The following is a 24,727-nucleotide window of genomic DNA, read 5'->3' as shown; positions in this document are numbered from 1 at the left end:
TTTTTAGTTTCCGAACGCAAACCCCACGCTACCCACAACACTGGAAAAAAAATCTCAATGCAATTTGATTTTTTTAATGTCAAAGCTTTTTTTTTCTTCAGATTATATGACGGAGATTCTTACACACGATGGGTAGTGCGCGGGTACAAAAAGTCGCAAAAGCTGTGCAGTGAACATAATATATAACGTACACTGCAAGTAAAGACAATCCAATAACGTAAGTGACTTCGGATATATATGTTTACAATATACATATAATATAGTTAGGTACGTTAACATAACCTAACTACTAAAAAACATAATATTTTAATGTAGGAACACTGTCTCCCAGACTCTCTCCTCCAGACTGGTGATATTGTTGCGAGTTTGTGACATACCTAGATCTCATAATATAATATTCCTGGAATTTCCCGCACAAATTAATGTCGTATCGATGTGGTTCAGTGGTGTGTTCGGCTTTTTGTAAGGGGGGAATATATGTTTTTGACTATTCTCAGACCACGTTACATAACAGTAAACATACTATCATTTCGTTATCATATATATATATATATTCATAACAAATATTAGCTAAATGGGGGTGAGAGAGATATGACGTACTTATCAACCCACGTGAGCACATCAATGACGTGGTCGATTTATTGCTGTTCATGCGCCGGAGAAATTCGCTCTTTTCATGATTACGACGGACAAGCGTTCAGTAGATAAACTAAACTGCATAAACAAAAATGTTCTGAATTTTTACGATCCAAGCAATATTATTGGCCAACAAAATATAGCTCTCCCACTTGGCTGATAAGTATATTATTTAATATTAAAAATATTATGTAACGGTCAGATGGTATAATTTATCGTCCCATTGTTCCATAACGGTGGCATAAATAAGTCTAATCCCTTTTTAACATAAGCATAACATTTTTTGTTTTATCAGGTCTTTCTTATATTCTCTGTATAGTATATTAACATGACTATAAATACTATTTAAAATGTAGGTATGGTATATGTTATGAACGATAATTTATAATAACTTATCAGAATAATAAATTAAATAAGCAATGAATCATAAACTAATAACGAATAATATGTAACGATACTTTAGAGAGTAGAAATATTATTCTAACATAATATATATATATTACATTATAACTTGATACCTGTATTTTGTATACCTAATATAAACCTTTTTTAGTGACGTGATAGACATATTATGTGTTGCATAAAAAAAATATTGTCGTAGTATTCAATAATATAATTAATGGATTTTTTGTTATTCTGCATAAATCAAAGTAGTTTATCCGTTAGATAAGCGTAAGTTTTTCATTAAAAAAAAAAATTATTAATAAATTAAAGTTAATATGAAAACTATACAGGCATTGAAGAAAAACACGAATCTCTACACGTGGTTTCATAGGAGACTTTCGTAGTTCCGTTATTTTCGTAAACCAGAATAATAATCTTACCACTGTAAGATTAGGACTACAAAAGAAGAGGTGTTGTGACATGATTATAATAACTTGACGATTATATCAACTATACATTTTTTTTTTATTTGAAAATATACAATCTAGACCTGTTGGCATAATAAGTATAATATGTGTTTTGACTGTTTTGAGTACAATTTTAAATTACAGTAATGTATTAACATGTATCTAGAGAAATCATCTATTAATGACACTCATAGCTTGCTTTTATTTATTTTTCTCTTATTTTTTTTCTTGATTTATTATAGTAGGTTTAATTTGTGAGGGATAGTCGATCCCGGCACCATTTGCGTTTTAGGCGTCCCCGAATTTCCGGGAATGGGTGTAGCAACATTTTTTATTAGTGGGTTTTGGTTTGATAATAGTCGATAAACGTTGGTCATGTATTTTCGCTTCTTCGTGAACCGTTTTTAGTTTAAACTGTTTAAAGTCAGAATGTATAGAATCGTTCGAGACGTAGTAGGGAGCATTTAAAAGTTTACGAAGTGCTATATTTTGGAATGTTTGTATTTTGTTTATGGGTCCAGACAGGTTTTATTGAAGATTTATAAATTAACAATTTAGTGTTAACGTGAGTGTGTTTGTTATTTACAATATAAGTTTTTAGTGAGCGTAGTCGATGGGTTAGGTTAAGTCGTTTAGATTTAATAATATTAAATTAATAATATTAACTTAACATATTATGTTGGGCCCAGGTAAATCTGCAATCAAGAGTTAATCCGAGATATTTTACGGTTTGTGAACTAGGAATTTGAGTGCCGTTCAAGAATACAGGAGGACAAGGTGCAAGTTTGAGGGCAAATGTGGTATGAATAGATTTAGATTGATTTATTTTTAACCTCCATTTGGTGTAACAAAAAATATGAATTAAAAACGTACAATAATAATTGAGGAGACGTTTACGGACGAAAAAAACCAAGTTAAATTTGTCGCTAAAGAATAGTAGTTCATCATGAAAAATCCGTCATGTCTGTAGAAGTGTAGAGTACTATTAAATTATAAATTAAGAATTTCATTGTAAAGATTGTATTGTAGGCACTGTAATCTAGCCTTAATAGGTATTTGTTGTATTATCAATATATTGTGATATCACATATTATGTACAACGAGTACTGAGTAGTCTCAGACCTCGATTGTTCTGTATTTGTTCTCCCTCATGTAATTAATAAACCGTTTTTTTCAAATTAAATATAAATGTCTATTCAATCTACAGTATATTTCAAATAAAAATAAATGATGAAAAAACTAATTCCGAGAATTATTTCGAAAATATTGATCATCATATTTTAAATTTTTACATAATTTGGAAGTAAAGTTTATGTTGTCATAATCATAATATAAATAATATGTCGTTTAACCGTTTAAGCAATTATAAAAAATCACAATTACAAACTTATTGTGTATTATAATAATGTATAGAGGAGAGAGGATTGTATTATTATTATTATTACCTATTATTCACAAAATGAATTAGAGTATTTTGTTGTAGATATTATAAAGAAATAAAAATAATTTCTACGACTCGATCTTTTCCTTATCTGTGATTCTCATTTCTCACTATAAACTATAATTATTGTTTGTTATACAGTACTGACAGTATTGTATATTATAAATATTATAATATTCTGCTGTGGGATTGCGTGCCTGTGGAAATCTAAAATAATACTCAATAATACTCATTAATTAACAATTTGCGATTATTATACAACAACGTTGAGTAAAAAAATAACATTATTCATTCTAACCAAACGATACATTGTAAAATTCTTGACTAGATTTGGTACACGAGTAGGAACTGGAAGTTATAATTCAATACTAGTTTTAAATTTTTTTCTCCATCACCTAAGTACAAATAATAAATGTGATTTAAGTTTTATTGAAGAAATATCTTTGCTATATTAAATTAATTTTTTTTATTTTTAGAGAGCTTCGTAATACATTTGATATGCTTAGCTCTTTAGGACCTTAATTGAGCCACTTATTTACCCGCCGCCGGAACTATTTGCGGAGTATCCAATTTTTCATAAATTATTAATTGTTCAAGTTTTTTTTCTAAAGATAGGTAGGTACCTATCCAGGAAAATTTGGATATAATGTGAATAATAAAAAGTATAAAGTTACTCACATAATACGTAATTTTTCGATTTTATAATAATAATCATTTATTATTAATGATGATACCGTATTTAGAGTAAATCAATATTTTTCTACACATTTGGGTACACGCAAATCCAATACCTATAACCTACTGGACGAAAACTAAACTTTACAAACCATAATCATTAAAAGTATTGGCGTGACTTGTGTAGGCGAGGAAGTCAATTTATCTCAATTAGAATTATGATTTGATCCCGCCGATCGTCCCCGAATTTTCCTTTTTACACTTTAAATGGATTACCATAATGACGTATCTTTTCGTTCGACAATATATTTTAATCTACAATATGATATTCTACTAATAAAAGAATTACAAACAGAGCACATTATAATCATTGTTCATAGTTATCGGTTTAAAATCGAGCAATAACTTTTTTTAAAGTCTATTATGATGAATAACCGGATACAACCCAATCATACTTTATAGGCATTATATACTATATAGGCTACAAACAAAAAAACACCCATTTCACTAAATTTGACGCAAGTCATTAGTCTTTTACAATCGTTTTTAATATAATAACAATTATAGACAATTAATAAAGCTGAACAATTTAAGAGATAATGTTTGTTGTTCAAAAAAGAAATAATTGTCATATTGTGCTAAACAAATTTTGTTCTGGAATAAAATGTCGTCATTCCTCTCGTCCCCCACCATCCAAAATATATTATAGGTACGGTTGTCGGCTAGTTTATATAGTTATTAAAAATAATATTTTATATTAATAATTCAGTGAAAAAATAGAAAATTATCAAATTGTCCAATGTTCTCATAATTTTAATTTAAGCGTGTTTTAAAAAAAACATTTGATAAAACGAATCTAGAATTTTTGAAATAAAAATGGTTTCAAGCACCGAGGTAGGTATTTATTTAAATGCTTAAAGTACAACAAGTTGTTTAAAATATGAACTTTAAGATCATACGTTTGATACATAAATTAACGATGTTAAAACTGAAAAGTATAGCCATGTTTAATAAATAAATGAATAGTGATTGGCGTTGCGTTAAACTTAATATCAGTAATAACTAATAATAATTAAATATCCACCGTTTAATGTATGATGCTAACACGACACGCATATTTATCATTATAATCACTTAATTCTCGAATTATTGTTTTATCTTACCTTGCATGTTAATCTACCTCATTGTACAAAAGAGACACAAGCCTGTATACTTTATAATTAATAAATAATTGATTTCAATATCGAGGAATGAAAATAGACATTGGAAGTTGAAACGATTTTGAACCATTGAAGTTCTCGGCCATGGCATGATACGCCTAATTATGGAAAAGCTCTGTTCAAATGTAACCGAACTGATTAATAGTGTTATATTATTACAACTTATAATAATTTATATAGATTTGGATAAACATTATTTTACTTATCTTCTAATATGAAGCCATTTTCACCACTCGTAAAAATTCGAAGAATTCGAAAATACAAACAAGTAACAACACAAATAAAATTTTTTACTGTTGATAAAAACAACTTAGGTATATGATATAAATATTAACTATAACTATTAATGATTATTATAGTCATAACAAATCTATAACTATAATTATAAACAATTATTACGTTTAACACAATAAAATTTGGAGTATGATAAAAAAAACTAATAATTATTCTCCCAGCCATTTAGCCACTCCGTATTCGATTTGAAAAACGCATACACCGATTATAAAAAGCAAATCAACAAAACACAAAATTAATATTTCATTTCAAGAATTATTGTAAATAACACCTTAATCGGAACCGATACCAAAAGGAGCCTTTAAACTCCTGTTAAAATACCGTTACTGAATCCCAAGGTCTTTAAAAAAATGTTTACAAAATCCAAACCAAAACCATAAAATTGAAACACCGTTCTTGAAAAACCCAATTAAAATTTAAAACTTATATCCCATTCTTCTAATTATATAAAAGTAATTATACTATTAATAATTCTAGTTAAAACGAGTATTTCCATACGGAGAAAATGCTATAATGTTTGAATTTATTAATAAAAATCCCAAAATAATTTGTGTGTTTATTTTAAAAATTAAAATGTCAAATGCATGCCTTGGTTCAGGCAACCACAAATAAGTAGGTAGGCATTCCCACTTAATTTAAACTATTTTTATTCATAATTGAAAATGCAAAATATTTTATACAAACATGGTTGTAACAATTAGCAATCAGAATCCCAGTAATCATTTAGGGTTTTATTAGAATAACTTCTCATTTTATTTTTTTGTTAATACAAGCAATTTAAATAATTACCAAATTACTTTTTTGAATATTTAGAATTTGATTAATTTAATTAAATAGTATACCAAATTGTATATTATATGGTTGAATATAAAATACATATTATGTCAATCAAAATTACGTTATATTTAGTATTTTATGAATATTTGAAAATATTAATTAAATGAACCATAATCATATTCACACATATTTACTATATAGAATAAAAAAATAATGATTTAATTTTTACTTATAGGGCAAATGGTTATTAACTATTATAAATAGTGAACACAATAATCAATTAGAGTTGAATTATAAAAAAAAAAAAATGGGAAAGGACGACTGGCACTGAATCCTTGTAAAAAAAAATTGTGACTACCCTGTGTGCAAAATATGTTCTCATAGAAATTTCATAGTAGTCACATTGAGATATATATGAATTTATTTTATTTTTCAACTGCTATTGTTAAAATGTGTTAGAAGCCTTGTATTAAATTTTCAAGCTTTTCTACCGAACAAATACATTTTTATCGATATTTATAGAAAAAAAAAACTAAAAAAGTTGAAAAATTAAAATGTCAGTGAACAGCTCAAGACAAATCTAAATATTTTGAAAATTTTATCAAATATAGAAAATGCCTATATAAACATTCAGTGAAAATTTCAAGTATCTGCGGTCATTTGTTTAATGTTTTAGACTTTTAGAGTTACACCAAAATAAGAAAATCACTAAATGTGAAATCCAGTGAAAATCCAATGTTGTAAAAATTTAAATTTCAAATGCTCATAAAAATTTAATTTGAATTTCCGGTGGACTTTTTATTTGTGATAAAAATTGAAAAACTTGTAAGGAATCTTGTATTAAATTTTTAAATCTAAGATTTAAAAAGAATTTTTTTTATGAATTTCTAGCTTAAAATAATTTGTGAATTTTCGTGATTTTTACGTATTTTGTCAAAATTCAAACTTTGAATGCTTATTAAAAAAGAATTGTGACTATGAATTTATTTTATTTTTCATCTGCTATTGTAACAATATGTTAAGAGCCTTGTATTAATTTTTCAAGCTTTTCTGCCGAACAAATAAATTTTTATCAATATTAATTTAAAAAAAGTTTTAACCATTACAGATAATAGATAGCTAAACAATCCGTTTACTGTTTGATTTTTATCGTATCTAACTAGTTATTACCTATGTGTTTTAAATATTTTATTCAAGAACTTATTAATTTTATATGAATATAAAGATATTTCTTCACTAGCGATGACAAATTACCTACTGGCTACTAAGGGCCAGTTGTACCGTCTCTGATTAAAGTTAACCGGGGTTTAATCGGCCGAATTTGCACGGTTAAATATCTGTTATCAGCTGATTAAGCGTAATCGAAGTTTAACCGTAGACGGTACAACTGGCCCTAAAACTCTGGTACTGGTTCATTTTTATTTTAATAATTTTTTATACCAAGTTTAATTATTAGTGCTTAGTATAGTTTGTTTATTTATTTTATTTCAATAATTCATGAATATCATAATTATTATTAAATATTAATTTTTGAAATATTGTGTTTTAGAAAATAAATAATAAATGTGATTGCAATAAATTAGAGTTAGGTTGTTTACCTAACTCACGTACCTACATAGAAAATAATAACTGTACAATTTTGAAGAAAATAATAACTCCTGTGTGTATGTATTAGGTAGATACACTATTTATACGGATATATATTATATAATAATATAATGTATAATATATATCATATTATGTGATAACTAATTAGTAAATTTTTCATAAGCACTCACAAGGGGTGGGTTACCATAGTCGGGATAGGTAGTTCACCTGGTTCACCACTCAGTGATCAATTCTTTAAGCCTTTAGGCCATAGAGCTTTAGGTGTACCAAAAAGATTATAACTTTATAAGTCCCTATGATGTAGATATAAGTTGAAGAATAAAGGTCATAAATAACTATAAATGTCTATAACATGCCTAATTTATAACAATAAAATATATTTTATACTAAATTCCTAAGACTTCTAACGTTGGTTTTGGAACTATAATTACCAGCTATGAATTAAAATTTCTCCCTATGAGTTTTGGAGTTATCAGTTATAACAGATATTACAGTTAATTAAACAAAAATTGAAAAATTTCGATTACAAATCGTTATAATTATTCTACGCCCGGCAACCTGAAACACGACGCAGCGCGTTTATATTATTCAATCTCGCATAGGTATTTATTAATTTCGCGCACAGAAATAAAACATGCGTCTGCGATACTTGGGTAGTATATTTTTCGTGACATTAAATATTTATTTAAAGACTGACATAAAATTCAAACCTCAAATGATTATGAAAATAAACTTACCTCAAACATCGACTTTCGGGCTTGGAGAAATCCGCGACGTGTAAAGGTACACTCCGATCCCGACATGAGAACACATCAGATACTGAATTGAAGTCTGAAAATATTATTTATGAAATTAAAACTATACAGAATATAGAATATTTTTAGTTCATGTCTGCTGTAATGCTAATTGAAATTATAATTTTAAAATCTTTAGTCGACTGCCTCTTCTGAAACGACTAAACCAATTGCCATAGATTATAATTTATATTACGTCAATAAAATAAATCCAAAGATATACAATATTTCAATAAAACTTTTCATGTTAAAAGTTCATGTTTATGAATATTATTCATTTAAATAATTAAATGTGATATAACAATGACTAAAAAAGTTTGTAATTCTAAATTTCAATTATAACAATATATTATTTTTCTTAGTTTATTTGTTTGATTATTGATTAAGATCATGCTTTTTTATGCATTAGGTACAGATATTATGCATCTAAAATAATCCGATTAATGTTTAATTAATAATTTTTATCTTTCCGACCTAGTTATAAATTTATAATGTGTTAATTTATTTTATTCAAGACCTTATTAATTTCATACGGATATAAATATTTCTTCACTAGTTCACTAACCACAACAAGTTATCTACTAGAACTCGGACACCTACCGATTCGTTTTTATTTTGTATAATGTTTGTATTTATTTTATTTCGATGATTTAAAAATATTATTCCAATTTCTTATTTATTAATTTTTAATATATTGTGCTTAAGAAAATGAATAATAAATTATTATAGAATGAGGTACGTAATATATGTAATTTATAAAATAATTATAAAATTGTTCAACTATAAATTTGTAAAAATTTAATTTAATTTGAATTGGTTTAAATTTCAAGCAATATGAATTATAAATATTAAGTATAAATAGGTAATAATATATTAATCTATGTCAGTTGTTGGCTTATTGAATATATTTTGTGAGCATAATGTATAATAATATTATAAACCACAATAAATACCTAATGTAATTTATTCTATAAATAATTTTCTGATAATTTATAATATACAAAATCTTATCAACCACGAGTTTTAATTAATTGTGCTATAAAAACAGTAACAGCTATTAAATATGCAGAAGTTAATATTAAAAATAAAGTAATAAATTCGAAGGTTAAATGCTACACTTTCAGTGATACCTGAATATGAGAACAGTAAGTACTTAGTAGCTACACAGTTGCAATTTTTTACAAGCTGTATTAATATTATATATTTTTAGAAGATTTATTATTGTAAACCACACATTCAAACAAATCAAATGGAAGTTCACAACATTTCATTGAGCTAGTAGGTACTTATGGCAACTTGGTGTGATAAAATAACTGACTCTAGTAGTAAATAATAATTTTATCTTGATATCATATTTATATAAACTTTATGTTACAACAATTTGTACTTTGTTTATAGATTTAGAAAATGAAGATTTTGATAATAGTATTAAATACAAGGACTAGAAAGAATATGAAAGCTCAGAAACATCAACTGATAGGTCTAAATCAGAATGTGATGAGATTTTAACTAGAACAAGGTATCATATTAAAGATTTTGGTAAAAACTTAAATAAAAACACTATGGTTCAAAAAACGGTTTTATGGAGAAATAACAAAATTATTAAAGTTACAAAAAAATTCCTTGTTTTTACACAACTAAAACAATTTACAGGCAAGCAGATTTTCAAGAAATTATAGTTTTAATGAAAAATAGAAATTCAAAAATTAAATCTTCAAACATAAATTTGAAATTTGCAATTATTAAAGAGCCTGGAATCTAACAATCTTGCATCATTTTTAATTTCATTGTGGAAAGCAAAACTTATTCCAGATATTTTTGTAAAAACTTAAAGTATCTGAAATAAATAATACTAATAGTAATAATCAAAAAAAAAAACTGTGGAGATAGTGATTAATTTATATAGTAAAATTATACTTATTTTTATTTTCAAAGCCTAGATAGCATAATATTAATTATAATGTCATGATAATCATATAAGTAACTTTTTTTATTACATTGTATTTTAAACAAGCATTACCTATATTATTAAAATAATAATAATTATTCAAATCCGTACATAATGTTATAGTTTTGTTGTTCAAAAGCATTTGATAATTTTATAGTTATATTCAATTTCTTTAATTTGTTTAATTTTTTATTATTTTGATACATAAAAATAAGTTTATTGACTTAAAGACGTAATACAATATTTATTTTTTTTGTTTAGTGTAATAATATTTTATTATTTATTAGTAATTTAAAGTTCAATACTGTGAATACTGCCATAATTGGATATAATATGATACAAAAATAAACATAGCTTAAATTCAATACCGCCATATTTTAGTATGTTTGAAAATCAATTTCTCTATGCAATACAGCCACATCCCAACATATGGTAGTCTTGCATTTACTTAAAAAATCGTAAAAGGCCATAAGTCTGATTTTTTGGGTTTAACTGGTTTAAGAGAGAATTTCATTATATTTAAAAAAGTCATAATATTAGCATGTATTTAAGTTTTTAGTTTCAAATGCATAGGTGAAGAACTCTTTGCTAAAATCACCACTGTAAAAGTGTACGAACGCGTATCTCATTTTTTATAATTTTAAGCCCCAAAAGAATAGGTATGAAAACAAACTTACCTTAAATATCAATTAGTTCGGGCTTGGTTGAAGTCCGCTACGTGTATCCACTCTGACGCTGACACGGAAAAACGTCAGATATTGCTGAATTGAAGTCTAAAAATAATGTGATTTATGGAGAAAAAAATTATTCGGAAAGCAGGATGTTTTTTGTTCGTGTCTGTTTTGCTATCTGATTGAAATGTTAGAATCTTCAATCGACTGCGTCTTCCGCAACGATTTTGACAATCGCCATAGATTATATTATATTAAATCAATTAGATAAATCCACAGATATATATTATTATTATACAACTTTTATATCAAAGATGTTCGTGTATACAATTTGTTCACTGAAATAATGAAATGTGCAGGCTCGGACTAGCTTGTCGATTTACCATTTTATTACCTACATTTTTGTTTTAGATCTCATAACGATTTAGGAAATACAAATGCAAGAGGATCAAAAAATATTTTTACTTTTTTTAAATAATTTTAACAATAAATAATAATTGGAAACATATTACCAGGTAAGTATAAGAGTACATAAAACCAGTACAATTTCGACTTCCCAATGGACAGTATTATCACAGAGATTATATATTATAATCTGTGGTATTATTGTTAACTATTTAGGTATTATTGTCTATTAATAAATTTCTCATTGGTTGGCCGCCTGCAAGCTGCGATACGGTCAGAATTGAATTATAGTATTAGTAGAATAAAATAAATGGTCTATTTCTGGAAATTCTGAACATTTTTATTACAGACTACAAAATAAACGTATTTCTTGTCTACAGTATAATATTATTTGGGTGATTACTGATTAATGCTAAAATTAGCAAAATCGTCGCGTCAAAATATTATTTTGTTGGTAATCGGTATAACATTATTATCAATTGAACTTGGCAGATTACTTTTAAATTTAAAATTATTATGTCCGTAGGTACCAGCCATCAGATAAACAATTTTGAATATTACTTTCGACTATAATTATTCGATGTAGAATACACGTGGGTGTATTACGTAGATTTATCATATTTCATTGAAACTAAAATTGTATTTTTTTTTTATGTAAAATGTTAAATTTCATATTATTTTAATTCACGGAACTGAATTGTTTGTAATCCATCACAGACGTAAAAATAAAAAAAAGTTTTTGTCGTTATCTTGGTAAAATGTACGCAGTACACTCCCACAGTGCGAAGTTGGTTTTGTTATTTTATTATTAATATTAAAAAAAAAAAAGAAATACAATATTTAGGACTTCCTTTATTAATTTTTGAAAATGAGTGCCGATGGCGTAACTCTGATTTAGAAGTTCAAATTTATGTTGTAGTTATTTACTGTTCGACTATATAGATAACTAAATTCAAGGACTAGATTCCTAAATAATCAATGTATACAAAATAAGCCACCGAGTTAAAAGGCCTGCTCTTCGTTGGTGATGAATAATTAAAAAAAAACCAAATGTAAATAATAAAAAAGTATAGAATATTTTTAGTGTCGTACATTGCTAAAATTGTTTATGCAAAAACTGAAATTACCAATAACCATATACAAATATAAAATATAATGAATGTTAAATTGTAGTTTTTAGACAAATGTTGAGTTATATAGGTACGTTATACGATTCATACATTATAGAATATGATGAAATTACGTCACAAATCTTAGCCACCTTAATTAAAACAGAATAGAATAATTTATAGACTACAGAGTCTAATATGAAACACGTTGGTTTTAAACTAAGTATGTTTCCTGCTTTATTTACATTTTACTACATATTATAAACACGAGTAAGCTAATGTCAAACATTAATTTTTAATTTTTTCTGTATATGTTTTTTAAATTACATTCAACAAATAACGTTTTTTTATTTGGTTTAGGAATCTATTAAGAGATGATAAAATTAATTTTTTTAATAGTCTTCTTTGAAAATCCACTACCGATAAAAATAATAATAATAAAATAATATTATTACCATCAAAATATCTATAAAAAAAAAAAATAAATAAAAAATTGATTTATGTGCCGATACTAAGTGCAAAACGCCCTTATAGTCTTTATGTGACCATTACCAACTTTATTACATAATATTATGTACCTATGGTTTGGAACCCTTTTAAGGCTTATGTAGACGCGTTATATAAAACGTTTTGAAAAAAAACTACTACACGGCACACAATATTAAGTAAATAAAGTACGAATTGAAAAAAAAAAAATAGGAAAATTAATATACAATGTATTTGAACATAAAATTTTGAAGTATAAAAAATGTCGAAAATACTCATTTTCCTGGAAAACCACCATCACGTATTTACACTTAACATTCAGCTATTTGACGTGATGACACGAGAAAAACTTGTTGCTGTCCCATTTCCGTGCAATTGCTACAAAGATCCATCTCATTCGAAGTCGACTCTTTCGCTAAAATGTCTATTTAGTTTAAAAAGATAAATAGCATCACCATTCCCCATGCATTTCATACAATTTATCAACGGCAAATAGGCCGCGTCTGAAAAAACACTTTTTTTTTTTTTTTGTTGCTTTACAACGTAATTGAATTTATTTCAATCTATTTCGGGCCGAGACAGGCCTGATCGGTTGTACGGATATGAAATTCTTGTGCGAATGGCTTATTTTTTGGTGTTATTTATAGTATAAATGAATAATGCTCGATACTTGAACGTAAAGGAGTAAAAAATAATAATAATAATAAAAATAATACGAACACGGACGGTGAGTTATTATAATCGACTTTATAATATGTAAAACGTAGTTGGTATTATTTGGTCCGGAAACAGGGCCGGCGCAAGAAGTATATTGGCGCGCTTAACACCCCCCCCCCCCCACCCACCACGACTAGTTTGAGTAGTAGTAAAATTAAGTTTTTAGTAAGTTAAATAAAATTAGAATGTATTTTGTATCATAACAATATTGTAATAAGGTTAGACATATTATCTTATTAACTTATAAAATTGTACGACGAAAATAATACATGATTATATGAATATTGATTACCTGTTGGCAGTTACTTGTTAGTTTATAGTTTCATGGGCGTGGGTAGGAAATATTTTCGGAGGGGTTTTTTGTCTAAATCTATATTAATATTTAATATGATAAAATTAAGAATCATTTATTTGTATGTATTAAATAATATAATAATTATTATAATTATTTATAATATAAATACAATATTTTGTCCATATAATTTACAAATTTAAAAATATAAAAAAAAATTATAAGATAAAACTTTGTTTTCTTGGTTAAGTTAGATTGTTTTATTTAATTTCGGGGGGTGTTAGAACACCCAAACCCCCCTTACCTACGCACATGTAATAGTTTATACATTTGAGTATTTGACATTACACGGCAGACCGTACGGAGCGAGAGCTCGTCGAAAACAATAAATAATTGTGTGTGTCGGACAACTCGGACAATTATTGTGTCTTTTTGATCAACGCTACTCTGCGGTATTTTCGCCGTAAGGTCCGAATGGGTTTTACCGCCACGGTTTTTCTAACTAGTCTTAATCATCAAGTCATATGATTTTATTTATAAATGGATAAATATTATAATATGAAAATAATTATTACGACCATTCGTGTATTTTATTGACACACACAAATGCGGTGGTATGTTTCCAAAGTTCCATGCGTTATTTTTACATCAAAACCAGCGGTATCGATGCAGGGCGTAATTAAGTGGAGGGGGTGAGGGGGATATATCCCTCCCCCAGAGCCTATATAATGTGTTTATTTATAATATATTAATTTGAAGCTTATGGAATTATATGTTTTATCGTGCTGACATCACGACGAAATATATTAAATATAATTAATATCAAGAAATCTATAAATTATTATTTAATTTAAAAGTAAATTTTAATTCTAATATATTCAAAATTTACATTTTGAAGAAATTATTATAATATTGTATAGGTACTAAATTGTGTAGAATTTTAAAGCACATTTATTAATAGATTTTGTGTACATATATATTAGTTTAAGAATTTTTGATGAAATAGTTTTCCCAGATATTGTACTTGAAAATCCAAGTATTTTGTGTGGAAAAAAATGTTTATCCCCCCCTAAGACAAATTCCTAATATTACGCCACTGTATCGATGCACTGTTATTATTATTCTTATATTCTACAAATATGACTAATATGAGACATTTGAAGATGCATCTTCAATTAAAACGACATTAGATAATGAATGTTTCAAATTGTATAGATTGTTAATGCGTTTTAAAAGATAAATTAAATAAAAATAATTTTCAGTTTGGCGCCCCTCCGTGCTGGCGCCCTGGGCAGTCGCCCTGGTCGCGCATAGCTTTCGCCGGCCCTGTCCGGAAACGTGGTAGCCACGATATCCTTTTTTCAACGCGACGGCGTGATTCATGACGGTTTCCAATATCGTAAAAATAGAACACATTATTGTTTAATATTTGTATATATACGTAATAATATTCAAAATGTGCTTTCAAATGCCAAGACAAAAATATTTTTAACCACTGATTGACACTGTCAACATATTAACATAAATTAATGTTTCCGGTCTATGCGTTCATATCACTTACCATTTGGTAAACAATTTGGAATCTGGTTCCTAACATCAATACCCAAAGTCAAGATTGTGAACTATTGCACATTCGTTTTTTATCACTTATCTCTTTATAAAAAAATAATAATAATAATAATAATAATAGTATTCAAGTTTTAAAGACAGAGGTAAAAGGCCTACCGTTAAGTTGTAAAATTATATTTTAATTGTTTTCCTGAGCATATCGTTATTATTATTACTAAAATGTTAAGAAAATTCCTTGACTCTCGAGTATTAACTATCACTCAATAATTTACCAAATTAAATATTTGTTATCATCTTAATTTTTAAATTATCCCGATAAGTCTATTAGATTAGTCTATAGATTTTCTATTTTTATTATTAATAATGTTATGAAAATAAAACTTGTTTGTTTATTTAAATAAATTATAAGAATTAATTGTTTGAACAATGAATATTATTAATTCTTGAAAATTATTTTATTATTTTAATTTAATAATTTTTTCTAACATTGTTAAATGTTTTGTGCCATAATTCTTTATATGGTTTCTCTTAATATAAGCATTTTTTGACAAAATAAACTGTATAAAACTTATCAGGCTCTAACATATTGGGATAATGTACTGAGATGGTAGATACCCAACGACCAACGTTTCAACCCCCCCCCCCCCTCTCAAACCATAATTTGATTGTTTACGGTTTTAATATTTCTTATTTTGTAATCTGGCATCCCTATAGTGTGCGTCTTCCATATTAAAAATAAACATCAAACAACACAACCCTCTTCTGATTATAATCGGAAAACTGCACTATACACGAAAAATATAAGGTACTACGCCACGTCGTTATTTTCTACAGTTGTAGTCAATTGTTGACAATATTATAATTATGTCGCATTATATAGGTGCCGTATGCACACACAGTTGCATAGGCGTGCGCACAGGGTATGCAGTGTACGCCGCTGCATAGGCGTGCGGTTTCACTTGAGGGGTCCATGTTTATCATACAAAAAACATTTTTGATTATATCTTATAAAGTGTTCAAAAAAATATTTTTAGTTTTAAATTTTCTCGCAAGATAATCCAAACTATTATAGACGTAACAACTTTGTAAATATGTTAAAATTGTTTAAAGACATTAAATATGGTATACAAGATGTAACAGAAAGAACTGACTTTTGGAATAACTTTTGTTCTAATTAACATTTTTAACTTTTTTTTTTATTTATCATTTAAAAAAAACTCTAGGGCTATATGTAAATTGTATTTATTTTTATGTTAACATTTTAGTATTGAAAATAAAAAATTTAAAATTTGATTTAAATTTTTTTAGATAAATTCAAAATAGCTAATTTGTGAATCTGATTATAAAAATAATTTTGACGGTAAAAAGATTTATCTAAGTCAAGTAGTTAATTTTTTAGATTTTTTTTAAATATCAATATTTTTTTGATAAAATTAATTTGGTAGGTACCAAATTACTTTAAAAAAAATATGATGTTTGGGAATTTATTGAAATGAGAATATGTCTTAAATTATTTAATCATTATATAATATTAACAATTTCTGTCATAGGTTTAATTAGTATATTTTTTATTTTATTTTTAGTCAGTTCTTTCTGTTACACCGTCTATATATATAATACATTTTCTTTTAATAAATATAATTCGAATTTAAAATAATTACTCATTTCTACAGTGCATTGTTTAATATTCTACCGTAAAACTATGTGTAGTTTTAGATTCTGAGGGAACAAAGAAGCTGAGTAGGTATATATTTGAAAAAACTCAGATTGTAGACTGAGCCCTATATTATGTGGTAAAAGAAAATGTTTAACGGCTCAGAATTGTTTTTTTAGGTAAATTATTTTTTATTTTTTTAAATTCAATAAAATTATGTTGAGTATCCGAGGTGCAATATATGAGTAGGATAGATGATTTTTTTTTTAGGGCCCCTATTTTTTTTATTGCATAACCTACGAATAAAGTCTGCGCACGCCTATGCACTGTTATAATATAATCAATAATGTATATAGGATAATAATAAATATGTTCGTTTTGTGCGCTTATTCTATGTATAGCGATTACACTATTACCGAGAATAACCACCACAGGGGCGGGTTTTATCACTCACCAAGGGGGGGGGGGCTAATAGAGATTCAAAAATTTAGTTAGTTGTTTTTTAAGTCTATATCAAATTTAAAATTACAGATTATATTTTTGAGTCCCTCGACCCTCATAAGTGAGTCATTGTTTTTTCACAACAGTGACAAATTTTAAATAGTTACATTATTGGTATCAATTTTAATTTGAAACCGTTTAAAAAATATAGATTTACAAATATAATAAACAACAAAAATTAACTATTTATTTATAAAATATATATATATATATATTCAATCGAGCATTCGAGCGTTGTGTGGACGCGTCGATCGTCGATGCAAAATGTAATCGTTATCTGCACTGCAGAAATGCAGACTGTCGTTTGAAATTCCATCTATTTTTGTACCATTGGTGCTCGATTCTCGTAATAAAAGAAGAAAACCAATTCTTTATAAATAATACATATATATAAATATATAATTTTTACCAACATTATTAAACTGGGCTCCATACGTGGAGCCATATGTATATTCATAATAATATTACACGTCATGTCAGTCGTCGAATGAAAAACAATCTAAAAATAGCTTGAAGCCTAAATATTCTAATACCCATAGTTAATAATCATATTCATCAATGACGATTGACGATATTTAATAATAATTATTAATACATATATCAATATATTATAATACTTGGCTTTGTAAAATAGTTAGCTTAGTCCCAAGGGGGGGGGGCTATGCCCCCTTAGTAACCCCCTTATACCCGCCCCTGAACCACCATTTGTATATATAACTTTAATGTTTAAACCGAATAGGAATTAACCATTTTTTCAATGATTTAATTTATTAATTATTTATATGTTTTTATGAGCAATTTAAATTTGATCTGCTTTAAATATTCGGTTAATTATTTTTAAAAGCGTATCATTTTTGATGATCGTTGAATACTTTTTTTTTTAATCGTATGTAGTCATCGAATAAAGTAAATACCGAGATCTTGTGTTTGTAAGCTTTTTCGCTTTTAAATTTCAATCGGTGTGTGAAAATAATAATAATGGTATTTTAAAAAGTACAATATTACTGTATCATTTTTATGATTGATTGTTTTGTAGAAATATAGTGTTTAAAATAGTTTGATATTATTTTTTAAAGTTTCAATCAAATCCCGTAAATGTTTTAGTTGAAGATTTAATAATTCATAAGAAATATCATTCAGCAGTTAAATCAGCATAATATTGTTTTACTTCTTATTTCATATGTTACGTACCGCTATTCGCAATGACGGATTTCGCCCATCACACCTAAATTCTAATAAAATTCGATTTCGGGGCACTAGACAAACGAATCTTAATGTTTTCCACCTCCGTGTTAGTTACGACCTTTTTCCAACACGTCATTCATCTTGCCTGTCACAATTTATGTCCTGCATACCTACTAATACCAACAAGATTAAGGCTAAGTTCATTTTAGGTCGTCAATCGTAGCAATGACGCACGCGAAGAAACTCGATTTCATCAAAATAAATCATTTTAATTTAATTTGCGTACCATCATTCAAGTCTCGATAAATATAATATTGTATTTATAATATTACTATTGTTTAGTTCGAGTATTATATCGACGAAGGCGAGTTTCGTTCGGAGTGATCGTATTATATTATGGTGTTGTCGTACTTTTACGATAAGCCCGCGATTCTATATTGTTATTGAAATTGTTTTTTATTTGTTTCGATTTTTATCAGATTTCAAACAAAAGAACGGATAAAGTTATGAAATTGATATAATGGGTTTTTATAGAGTGATTTTAAACATAAACACAATAAATTACAAATTCTATTTTCATTAGGTCACCCGAAGATGGTGCAAATTACATATTCTTTTTATTTTTTTTTTTATTAAGAATAAAAGGCTTCGTCATCGGAGGTCATAGCCTGAAAAGGTTTACAATGGTAGATTAAAAGCTTATTACATATTATTCTTATTTATGTGCAAATTACAAACTCACAAATAATGATGTCTTTTAATGTTCGCGAAAAACACAATGGTTTGACAGAATAGAGTAGGTAAGTATACGTAAACCTCTAGCGCTCTAGCCCGCAAAACAGTTGTTGCTATTATATGGTTTACGTTAGTTATAGACTGAGATATTCGAACGTGATGGAAGTAAATAGAGACCGAAACGCTCTAAGGACCCTCTAAGAGAAAAATACGTATTCACCGTGGTTTGAGATTTTCACTCGACATCATATGTATATTTACGGAGCGAAAACTTTGGACTTCGGGTGACGGTGCCTGGTAATGGTGGTGAAAGTGCTAAATCTAGGGGAGAAGGTTTAAATTTACAAATGTCGTAGATTTCCCGGTAGCTCAATTGGAAATAAAAACTCACCCACCATCGTCGCGACTGTCGTTGTTTTCTAGAAAAAAAAAGATACTGCTAGCGAAAACTTCTTTTTACCTGTAGTCTCACGGGACACGTTTTACTGAAAAATTACGATTCTTTCGCCGGCGATACAGCCATAATGGCCGTTATTCTTTTACATCTTGAATCGTGAATCCTACCAGGATAAAAATTTAATTCAGTCTACCTGTGAGTAAAAAGTCTTAAACGTAAATCAACCAAATCAGTTATAATAATATCTATGTATATAAAAATGGAGCCAAAAATGTATAACAATTCATCAATTGAGAACGGCTGAGCTGATTCGGCTCATTCTTTTGTTATGGGTTCGTAATTGTTAGGAGAAGGATCTTATGGATGAAAAATTTGAGAAAGATACCGGGCTGGTATATATATATATGTTACGGGCAAAGTGGAAAATTCGGACAATGTCCGAGGTATATTGGGCAATGTAAATTGTGAAGTATTTATACAAAATAATCTGTATAATATATTATGTTTTTATTGCAAATTATTAATATTACATAATATAATATATTAATATTATGTTTTATCAAATAATTTTTATACACAATTTTAGATTCTGAGCGGAGCGATGAATGTATTGATTTTATCATGATGTGTATTTTTTTTTTTTTTTGTGTCTGTCATCTCGTTTTGGGGCAGTAAAAATGCTTCGATTTTTGACTTCAGTACCTCGTTCGATCAGAAAGTGAATCTAGTTGGTAATTTTTGGGGGAGGGGGTCAAAAGTAAAAAATTCTTAATACTTTTCTAAATAATTGAGAAAAACAAACTAAAAATTAAGGGAAAAACGGGAAATTTTACGCACTCTCATTTTTCGACAAAATCGATTTTGGTTTTTGATGCAACATTAAAACAAATGACCATAGATACATGAAATTTTCACCTAATGTTTATATAAGTATATTCTATCCACCATGCAATTTTCAAAAAATTTCGACTTAAGTTGAACTATTCATAGGCATTTCAAATTTTCGATCATAATTAGTTTTTTTTTTATTAATATCGACAAAAATTTATTTGTTAGGCAGAAAAGCTTGAAAATTTAATACAAGGCTCTTAACATATTGTTACAATAGCAGTTGAAAAATAAAAGAAATTCATAGTCACAATTATTTTTTATAAGCATTCAAAGTTTGAATTTTGACAAAATACGTAAAAATCACGAAAATTCACAAATTATTTTAAGCTAGAAATTCATAAAAAATTTTCTTTTTAAATCTAAGATTTAAAAATTTAATACAAGATTCCTTACAAGTTTTTCAATCTTTATCACAAATAAAAATTCCACCGGAAATTCAAATTAAATTTTTATGAGCATTTGAAATTTAAATTTTCACAACATTGGATTTTCACTTTTAGCGATTTCTTTATTTTGGTGTAACTCTAAAACAAATTACCGCAGATACTTGAAATTTTGACTGAATGTTTATATAGGCGTTTTATATATTTGATAAAATTTTCAAAATATTTAGATTTGTTTTGAGCTGTTTACTGACATTTTAATTTTTCTACTTTTTTAGTTTTTTTTTCTATAAATATCGATAAAAATTTATTTGTTCGGTAGAAAAGCTTGAAAATTTAATACAAGGCTTCTAACACATGGTAACAATAGAAGTTAAAAAATATTAAAAATTCGTTGGCACGATTTTTTTTTTATAAGCATTTAAAGTTCAAATTTTGACTAAATACGTAAAAATTACGGCAATGTTCAAATTATCTTAGATAGAAATTCATAAAAGTTTTCCTTTTTAATTCTAAGATTTGAAAATTTAATACAAGGCTCCTAACATATTTTTACAATAGCAGTTGCAAAATAAAAGGAATACATAGTCACAATTTTTTTTTTAAGCATTCAAAGTTTGAGTTTTGACAACATATTATGTAAAAATCACGAAAATACAGAAATTATTTTAAGCTAGAAATTCATAAAAAATTTTCTTTTTATATCTAAGATTGGAAAATTTAATACAAAGCTCATAATATATTTTTACAATAAAAATTGAAAAATAAAAGAAATGCGTAGTCACAATTTTTTTTTTTACAAGCTTTCAAAGTTTGAATTTTGACAACATATGTAAAAATCACGAAAATTCGCAAATTATTTCAAACTAGAAATTCATAAAAAATTTTCTTTTTAAATCTAAGATTTGAAAATTTTTAATAATCTATAATATATCCTAGACAGATATAAGATAGGTTAGGTATATAGATAGACGCTCAGAATCGTTTTTTGTATACAATGATATAATATCATTGGATTCAAATTTAATTCCATTCATTACAGTAACCCACTTGTAACCTACTGTACAGCAGAGCGACATACACGACTTACCCGCTTTTTTTTTCTTATAAAGTATAAATAGTTATATGATACGTCTATCCTTTGGTTAAACACTAATGACATTTTGTGAATGCACTATATTATATCAGGGTTGGATGGTATAAACTGATTTGTTTTAAAACGCATTCATTAAAATACAAATGATTTTAAACAATTGTTTAAAACAACTGTTTTTAACATGTTTTTTATAACACATGTTTTAAAATGTTTTTTTAAATCTTAATATTAAAATTTGGGTTAAAATCTCATTAAATATGTAAAATAACGAATCGTACGAGTTTTCAATGTTACATTATTGTTCCTGCATTATACTCACAAGTCTAAAATAATAAATGTTTAATAATATATAATATGTACTACAAACAGCAAGATGATATCATTTCATTAGTGTAAGTAGTACATTTTATATTAAATATGAAATGTCTAATGACCAACTCCATAAAATAATAAGTAATAACGTACGGAGATATAATGGTATAGTTTATAAATACCTAATAGTAATAGGTAGGTATAAATAGGTAGAGATCAAAAACAATGGTGATACTGCAAGACAAAAGGATCACATAAAAAAATACATACCAAATATAATATATATTATGATGTGAACACTGAAGAGTCTAGAACGACAGTTTAACTTCTTCGAATTACAGTAGTCATTGCTCATTAGACACTATTATCATTATTATTATTAATAGTAGCAGACACACAATGGTTTGCAATGTCGGTGTTTCATAAATTGTATAATATTGCATCTTTCATTTTTTAATCAAAATATCTCAATCTAAATTTATAATTACATAGACTTCATTACATAGAAGTTTTAACTTCAAATATTAAACATGTTTTAAACATGTTTTAAACGAAACCGATAAATATCTTATCTCATATAATTTTGGTACGCACAGTTTTACTTTAGTTGTAGTATACTGTATTACCGTCACTCAGTTTATATTGTGCAGTGCTTAAACAAACATTTATTTATTTTCTACATTTTATTTAAAATGGAAAAATTTAATGCGAAATTGAATATTGTGTTAAATGCAAAAAATGTGAATGATGTGTATTTAACCAAATTAAAATACGACGAATTAATTGAACATATTATAATTAATATAAAGAATTATTCTTAAAATATATTATATATATATATATATCAGTTTGTTCCATATACATTCTTAAACAGCTGTACCGACTGCGACAAAATTTGGTACAGAATTTTATAAGACATATGCGCAGAAGATAGGCTAAGTATTATGCCTAAATAATAAATCATTCAATTGAATATTTAAATTTTTAAAATTATATATATATAAAACGAAGCAAATTACATAATGATTATTGAATATCACTGTAAGATTATAATTTATAATATATTTGAACCACTATCTATCATTATGTATAAAAATAATATACTGTTAGCATCATCAAATTGATCCATTTAAGAGGGTAGGATCTACGAAGTGCAAGGGTTCAGCTAGTATTTTATATAATATGTATCCAAAAAAATTAAAATCGTTGTTGTGCTATAAAGACCCATACATTTTTTATCAATATTAATAAATTTTTAAGTAGGTATTCTATAATTGACTTTCTCGAGGTGAATTATTTGAAGAGAGGAAATTTTTCGATGTATTATGTGCTCTTAAAGTAATAAAGTAAGTAATAATGTGTGGATATATATTTTCCATAATACTTATAATATGCTTACTGGTCGCGACACACAACATATAGAACGTTACTAAAAATGTGATTTATTAGACATACCAAATTGATTTATGTTATTTTATTGTTGTGTTTTTTCTTTTATAATTTCATTGGTATTGGCATTTATATAATCGGACACGACAAGAAGGATAAGGCACTGTTTAAATAATGCTAATAAATCGATTCCGCTGATACTCTCCAGTATTACATTACATTATTATTTAGTGTTTCTAGTACCTTCTAGATTTACATTTTACCCTAAAAACATTTACTTAAAATATCTATTTGTTCATTAGTCGTGTAAGTAATACATAACTGTAACCTACAATATTAGATATAATAATATGATTAATATGAAAAAATATTAAAATTATTAATAACCCAATCTAACCTTAAAATACTATTACACCAACGTTTCCAGTCCACGTTATAATATGTAAAGGTATGATTTTTTTTTTTTTTATTGATCGTTTACAACTTCGGCAACAAAGGCCATTGGTTATTTTATTTTTACATTACGTTTGCTTACATGTTTAGATTTGGTTATAAATATTGGTTTGCTTGAGGAAGTTAATTGTATGAATTTTTATTTATTACCGTATTGCTATGAATTAAATTTTAGTAAATTATTATTATTAGTTATTTTTAGATAGAATAAAATGTACAAACACGATGTACGAATGAA

At 26.8% G+C, this 24,727-nt stretch overlaps 1 long non-coding RNA gene across 1 annotated transcript in view; it reads left to right on the top strand.

Annotated features, from left to right (window-relative positions):
- The first annotated feature begins 202 nt into the window (after positions 1–202).
- LOC149054856 (uncharacterized) overlaps positions 203–24,727 on the top strand; it is a 50,179-nt gene continuing 25,654 nt past the window's right edge. The window contains exon 1 of the long non-coding RNA XR_016192128.1: positions 203–217. This is a non-coding gene — a long non-coding RNA (uncharacterized LOC149054856). The remainder of the gene's footprint in view (positions 218–24,727) is intronic.

This window comes from Diuraphis noxia, unplaced genomic scaffold (assembly GCF_037042655.1).
Source record: "Diuraphis noxia isolate RWA-SAM2 unplaced genomic scaffold, SU_Dnox_SAM2 contig0005, whole genome shotgun sequence".
Classification (NCBI taxonomy): Eukaryota; Metazoa; Arthropoda; class Insecta; order Hemiptera; family Aphididae; genus Diuraphis; species Diuraphis noxia.
The sequence above is the reverse complement of the archived record's forward strand: the minus strand, read 5'-3'. Positions and strand labels throughout refer to the sequence as shown.